The sequence below is a fragment of the Berghia stephanieae genome, unplaced genomic scaffold (assembly GCF_034508935.2).
Source record: "Berghia stephanieae isolate SIO BIC M18660-M18661 unplaced genomic scaffold, UCSD_Bste_1.3 scaffold3550, whole genome shotgun sequence".
Classification (NCBI taxonomy): Eukaryota; Metazoa; Mollusca; class Gastropoda; order Nudibranchia; family Aeolidiidae; genus Berghia; species Berghia stephanieae.
Window position 1 is genome coordinate 1 of NW_027624790.1, and position 7,789 is coordinate 7,789.

Genomic DNA, 7,789 nt, shown 5'->3' on the forward strand with positions numbered 1-7,789 from the left:
CCACAATTGAATTTTTGCATTCATTGAATGAAACAAACAAAAAAAAAAAATAGGTCAAAGCAAAAAGGGAAAAAATTTATTCCCCACCCCCATCCCCCCCTTCAAAATTTTTTAAAACCCAAGCCATTAGGGGCATTGGCCACTTTTCCATTTGGCACCATTTGTGCGAGACAACGCAGGGGCTTTCCAAAAAATTTGCAGCTGACAAGGGGGTGTCAAAAAATGACATAATCAAACGTGATTTTTCAATTGAACTACCACTTAGGGGAAAAAAGTTTGACACGGCAAAATAGCTGAAATTTCTGAAAAATCCTAAAATCCCCAGAATTCTTGGATCTAGGGAAGATTATCATCATGATACCTTTTTGACGAGGTCATAAAGAAGAAAAACCCCCTTAAAATCATTTGATGAAATTTTTAATCCCACCAAAATTTAAATTAAAAATATTTATTTTATAATAAATTTTACAAAAAAAAATAATGTGTAATTTTTAAATTCATTTAAAGATAAAAACTTTTCTTGCGACCGGTATTCTGTAAGGTTTCGGGGACCCTTCGTGTCTGCTGGGGATTTTACCCCTGCCCTCAAAATTTTTGAATCTGATGAGGTAAAGACAGAAATAAACAGAAAAATAAAAAAATGTTCACGTTACTTCATCTTTTAATAAAAAATCCCCCAGAGATCCCCCAAATAAAAAATGCCAAGATATTTAAATCAGGGGTGGTGGTGGTCAAAAAAAAAGGGGAACAGTTTTAAACTCTGATTGTTCTCTTGTGACTGGGAAGAAAAATTGACTTTCCGTGCGTGGCTCACCTGCATGCCAAATCCCCCTTGTTCTTTACCCCAAAAAGTTTACCGCTTCAAGTAAATTTTCCCCCATAAACGATTACCAACTCTGAAAAAAATTCCCCCAAAGCAGTTTTTTTTTGCATTCAGAATCGCATTACCGAAAAATTTCCCCCTTGATCATATTTCATGTTTAATTTTCCGTGTGTGTAAAAAAAATTTTCTCAATTGTGCTCAAACTTTCAGAATGTTGCTAATAAATAGACTTAAAATTCCAGTTTTTTGGGATTTCACGCTTGATTTACTCTCCGCAAAAAAAAAAAGCAACCCGATTTTAGACTTAAATTAAACTGAGCCGGCTTTCAGGGCTGGACGTCACACTTTTAAAATTAAAAAACCTTAAAACCAAATGTGTTTCTCAAAATTTTAAAAAAAGCTTTGGAATAACACAGCAAGCGCTTTGTTAATACCAATTTTAAAGAAATTCTCTATAATTTGAAATTTTCTAAAGCCATCAAAGGCTCATATCTTGGCAATGAATAAAAATTAAAAATTTTTTTTATAAAAATTTTAGAGAAAATAATTTTGGGTGGGTACAAAAACCCCCAAATTTAAAATCCGCAAATACCGTTTTTTGGGAAGGGACAAATTTTGAATTTTTAATCCATTCAAACAACCCCGCGTGTCGAGTGTTTTTCTATAAACAACAAAAAAAAGGGCAAAATTATAAAATATATTAAATGTAAATTCTGAAACGGCTTTTAGAATAAAAAATTTTTTTTAAAAAAATAAGTCGTATCATAATACATTTATTCAAAAACGTGGACCAACTTACTCAGCCCATTTCTCTGTCTTCTGTTTTTTAGGTATGGTGGTGGTTTTTAAAGACAAAAAATAAAGGGGTTGAAAATTTATGAAAGAACAAATTTTTTTTTAAAAAACAAAAAAAAAAAAAACTCAAAAAAAAAAAAAAACCCCAGGAACTTCAACAAAAAATAAATTTAAAAACATTCTCTAAAAGGAAAACCGCAGATGAGTTTTTAAATTTCAAAAGCAAATTTAAACCCTTGGAAAAGGGTAAAAGGGGGGAAATATTTACTAAACGTGTATATTTCTTTATCTCTTTTAAAAAAAAGTTTTAAATTTGAAACAAATTTACAACACCCGAAATTTTTTAAAAAATGCGATGAAAACGTTTAAGATTAAAAAGGTAACATGAAACAAAAAAAAAAAAAAACAAAAATAAAAATTTTTAAAATTCCATAGCCATTTTCGGGAAAATAATAATTAAAAAAAAAAAAAAAAAAAGAACAATACAATTTTAACGGGATAAAAACACAGTCCCCAAAAGAGCAATAAAAAAATTGAAAGTCACCCCCCATCAGTTCCCTCAACCCTGATCAAACACGTTTCCTGATTTTGGTCAGTAGCTAAAAAGACACACGGGATGGGTTACAAATGTTAGAAGATTCAATGTTTTATTCTTTAAAAACGATTACAGATTTAGGCTTCCCCCCAAAGTCATTCTCAAAGAAAACAGAAAAAGATGGAGTACTTTGTGGTAGACACTCCCCCCTGGCGTGAAGTTCCCTGTTGGGAAACGAAATCCCATGAAAGTCTCTTTTCTCAAATCCAACGCACCAGGTGTTTAAAAATGTACCCGGCAGAATAGTTTGTCCCCCGCAGAAAAAAAATTGTAATATGGCCTCACAAGGCATGTTTTCCCCCTATATTCAATAGTTGTTGGCTTGGGACTTCCTGAAAAGTGCTTTGAGCACAAAGGGATTTTACCTTTTTTAAATTTTTTGAATTATTTGCTTTTATAAATTCTTGTTTTAATTAAAAAAAAAACGTATACAATTTTGAATCTCTAATTAATTAAAAAATTCTTTTTAGAAATTTTTTTACTCACAAATACTTGTTGTTTAGGTTTTTTTGTAGTCGATTGAATGAATGAACGAATGAATGAATGATGACCAAAATGTAGAAATGTCTTTAAACATTTTGATGTGATACTAAATCATAATTTCCATAAAGGATCAATAAAGTATATTCTTATTTCTTTCTTATTGCCGTGTATAAAAAGCTCAAATATTATTAAGATTTAAACCGAATGAGATAAAGTCACCCTCATTGGCAAAGGCCCTAACCCTCCTTGGTCTTCCTTTGGTACAGGGAAGAGAAAACGGAGGATATCCTTTAACTCTTAGACCAGTCTTGGATTGAAAATTTTTAAAATTAGATGTGGAAAGGCCTCGGACATGGTACCGACATCAGGTATTTTCGTGTCTAAGGATGGGTTTAGATAGGGTGAAAAATGCAGTGGGTCCATGAGGAAGATGACTTATTGACCTTCCAGCTGGAAAAGAGTATATTTTATGACCACTTTATTCACCAGGGGTAATGTGTTTTTGTAATGTAATTGTAGTGTCCTGTCATACATATTGAGTGATTTTAAAGAGAAAATACAATTTTTTTTTTTTTTAAGTTATCTACAGAAAGGATAGCGAGGAAGCAATGTGATGCAAAGTGTAATTTACCTTGGGGCTTTTTAAAAGTTGATTTCATCTTATCTATCATGTTCCTAAACTCATTACTTAAATCTTTTCTTTAAAAAAAAGAAAGAAAGAAAGGTTGGGGGACAAAACTTTTCCCATACAGCCCATGTTAATTTTGCCAACAAACACAATTAGAAAGCTATTTTTACAGACTGATATACAAGTAACTTGCAAACCTTTTTTAAAATTAAGAGTAATTCTATCACTGTTGACTCAAATGATTATTATAAAATCTGCTAGGCATAATGATGATACCTATCTGAAAAAAGTCATTTGACTTTGGGAATTGCCATTGGGCTGCTCTGTGTCACATTCCTTTGAGCACACCTACAGACTTTATTAACGGGACCAATTTGATCATTGTGGTTTCAAAAGATTCATCTCGTCTATGTTAATTTCCACAATGCAGTTATTATAATAAAATTTTAAATCGATTAGTATCTGTTCGTCATTAAATTTGATCATGACCCTGGGAATCACAATTGGTCGCCCTGCTGCCAGACTTTTTTTCGCGCAAAAACCCAGACTTTATTACCGAACCAATGTTATTAGTGATGGCTCAAAAGATTCGACTCGACCTATTTTAAATTTCCACAGTACAATAGTATAATAATAAAATACAAAAGTGCCTGTTCACAAAAGCTTTATTTCAGTTTTTAAACAAAGCTTTGAAAGGTTTTTTTTTTTAAAAATACACTATCACCACCAGGAACACACGGCATGTTTGAAACAAAAAACACAGTCAAGTTGATGCATTAGCTCTAGCAGCCTCCATCAGTTTGCCCAAGTGAAACTTCCTCTGTTGATGCGTTGGGGATTGGGAATATCAACTTCATCTCCTAAGGCAAAAAAATAATGAGATGAAATAAATAATTCCGGGAAGGGAGCCCAATATCATAACAGATAAAAAAAAAAAAAAGAATCACCCGTCTCTCCCAACTGCCCTTTTCAAACATCAACTAATCTGACCACAACTGGTCTTTTTGTCATTTTGACTTTGGTGCCTCTGTCTAGATGATGTCACAAAAAATTCCCTGCAAGTGAGCACAGGTGTCAAATATGACATAAGACATGATGATGACTTTTAGTTACTACTTTTGTACAATTGAATCTTTGTGTGGGTTCTTGTGGAAATTTATTTCCGCAATGTCAGTCAGGAGGCTGTTCCAAAGTTTAATAATAGATGGAAAGAATGAATTTGGTGATTCGGTTCTTCTGTGTGGCGGGATAATTTTGTTGTCAGAGCCCATGTTTTTCTTCTTGTTAGATTTATGTGCTGTGGTAATCAATAAAAATATTTTGGGGGATAATTTAATGGAATATTTTTGCTTTATCCTTCCTTCTTTGTGTTTTCAGAGTGTCAAGGGGTGAGTGTGGAGATGCAAGGGTTAGGATTGTGAAAAGTTATTTGTTACGAGCCTTCAGCCCCCCCTTTTGGATCACACCGCTTACAAAAGTGCCCACTAAATCATCTAGATAACAGGCAACCACTAAACAGTGATTTTTTAAATATTATTTGTGTGATTGGCTTTTTTAAAGCTACAATGGATTTCTTAGTAGAAATGAAACTTGAGCATACATTTTAGCTTCTGACTTGGATCTCTTGCTGTAGTGATTAAAATTTTTGGATCTTCTACCCCAGCCCATCTGTACTATCGTCTGCACTTGTTGTCAAGCCTATGGGGAAAAAAATAAAAAATAGGTATGAATTGGAATATTCTCAGAATCACAAAGACGCCAGTAAGAGTGGCAATCTTTTTTTTACCCATCAGAAACAAAGAAGATGCTTGCTTTGCTTTTAAGAGTTTTACAGTGCTTGCAACACATTTAGGTTATATCAGCGCCAGTAAAAAGGAAGAAAATGAGATAGTAAAAAGTTATAGAATTACAATTAAAGCACCCAAGAAAGTAAGATAAAGGGAACTGGGAACAAATAGGGATCGATGTAGATTCCCGAGCATACCATCAATGTACTTAGTTTGAGATCACCCATAAATCTCATCCGGACCCAAACACAAAATCCAACAAAGAGGAATCACTCAAATGCTTACATTATAATTCAAAATAACAAATCTATAATGCATAACAGAGAGATGATTTACAAGGAAAAAAATATCATTTCCCAAAAATTAACTAAGATTTAAACTGTTTCCCTCCCAGCAAGGACTCCGGCCAGGGCCAGAAAAAAACTAAGTAATCTCATTCCAAGACAAAGACGAAAGCATGTTGGGAAAAGAATAAGGGGAAGAAGACACAGTATGTACCTCCCCGCCCACTATGGGAGGTCAGGAACCTCACCCAGAAACAAAGAAGTAATCACTAACAGAAAAATATTTAGACATGGGGAGAAGAAAAATAATTTACAGGCGTTTTAAATCTTACTCAGCATTGAGATTTGTTGTGAGGCTTTTAAAGAATTGACGTAGCAACAAATGAAGTGGTGTCTTAGAACTAAGTCACAGTCTGATTGAACAAAGGAAATTAGTGACAGTTTCCAGTGTCAATAGTTCCAAACTCAAAGTTGATTATGAACCGAAACTGTCTTCAATTACCAACATTTCATTACACAAAGACCCCTGCTGGGCACAAGCACATGATCCTGTAATAAGAGGAAAGGCACTTTACTGCAATCATATATATCGATCCCCTCCGATAACATGCAAAGAGATAATTTACAGTGGAAAAACCATCCTCCATAAAAGGAAAAAATACTTTTCCCCTTTGCACCCTTTCGATTAGGATCCCAGAGAGGACCAGGCAAAACCAAGCAATATAATGCCAGAAAGTCCATAAAGCAGCATGGAAGTGAAATATGCGTTGCGGAAGTAAAAACATGATGTCTTGGGATTATATGAGTTTCTTTCTTAAGAGGATTTATTATTTTGTGCTGGTTCGAACATCATTATGATTTCATGTTGAATTTTGAGAAGGAAATAGGGGATTTACCAAAAATTAAGATGTTTTTTAAAATTTCAGCAGCCCTTTTTTCCTATTTTGTTATTAGTTCTTCTTCGCATCATTTTGAGAGAAATTAATCTTTTATTGCTTTCCTGTATTATAGCAAATTTTCTCCCAAAAAGCAAAATTGCTTTTTCCAGATGTTCCTTCTTTTTTTTGCAAAGACCTTTGAAAAAAATGTTGATAAAAAATTGGCCCTTTTCCCTGGATACTTTTACTGTTGACATGAATTACAGTCATTTTGATGTATTATATTAATTTTTATATGGAATATCATTTCGTCATGTGGGGCCAAAAAATTTACTTCCGCGGGAGTGTTTTGGGGGAAAATTCAGTACTGGGGATTTAGGAAAAAATTTGTGTCGGTTCAAATCTTGTTGTCTTTTTTTTTATTAAAAATGTGCTTTAAAAATTATTTCAAAGTATGAAAATCTTTTTTAGTGGTTGTTACTGACGCAAATTTGGGAAATTTTTTTAATAAATGAAGTAAAAAAAATTCAACCTTGAAAAAGAATTTGCCCACTTTTTTATGTATGGATTTTCAAAAAAAAAGGGTTTTTATGACTATCAGGAATCTTTTTATTAGAAGAAAAAGTTTTAAAAAAACCCCCCAAATGCGGGGGGACCACTTGTTAAAAAAAAATTCAAAATAATTAAAAGAAAAGCACTTGCAGCACAATTAAAAAGGTTTTGAAAAAAAAAAACAACAATGGTTTTTTGGGGTACAAAAATAACTTACATATAAAAAGGCAGTTAAACAAGATTTTAAAAAATTTGGCAAGGTAAGGAAGCTAAGAGATTTAAGAGGGGGACTAGAAAAAAAATACTCATACAAAAAAAAACATAATGCATCCTTTGCTCCTTCATCTTCCCCAATTCAAAGTTTTCGAAGAGCAACAGTTCATGTGGGAGTTGACTTGGGAAATTGGGTTGTTTTTTAAAAAAAATTATAATAATAATAACAATCAACGATTGAGTAAGATGCAAATGGCAAAGCATTTTTTAGGAAACATTGTTTGCAAGGGAATATTCTTTTTAAATTTTTCATTCTCCATAGTCCAAAACATGAATTACGCCAAGCCGGTTATTGGGGGCAACTCGGGGGTTTCCGACAAAAACCAAATTAGCGGGTTTGTCCTGAAATTGGGCATTTTTTTTAAAAATTTTTATTTACCAATCCACCCCGCAGTTATGGCAACACGTTTAAACAAAATGAAATTTTTTACTTTTTAATGAAAAAAACAAAAAAACAAAAAACACTTTAAAAACCAACAAAGGACAAAAACAAAAGCATAAAGAATTTAAAAAAAGCCCCTCAAAAGTTGAAATAAGCAACGGTTAAAAAAATTGTCCCCCCATTTGTTTCTTTTAAAAACAAACCAAATTTTGTTGACGCCTTGAACAAACAAAGCATCAATCATTACCCAAATTTCACCATTGGCAGATCCTTGCAAACCCACCATTGTGGCCATTGGGTCAGAATGTG

The 7,789-nt window shown here is 33.0% G+C and overlaps 1 pseudogene; it reads right to left on the minus strand.

The window, feature by feature from the left end:
• Positions 1–577: 577 nt before the first annotated feature.
• LOC144961676 (U3 small nucleolar ribonucleoprotein IMP4-like) lies at positions 578–7,766 on the minus strand (annotated as a pseudogene).
• Positions 7,767–7,789: the final 23 nt, after the last annotated feature.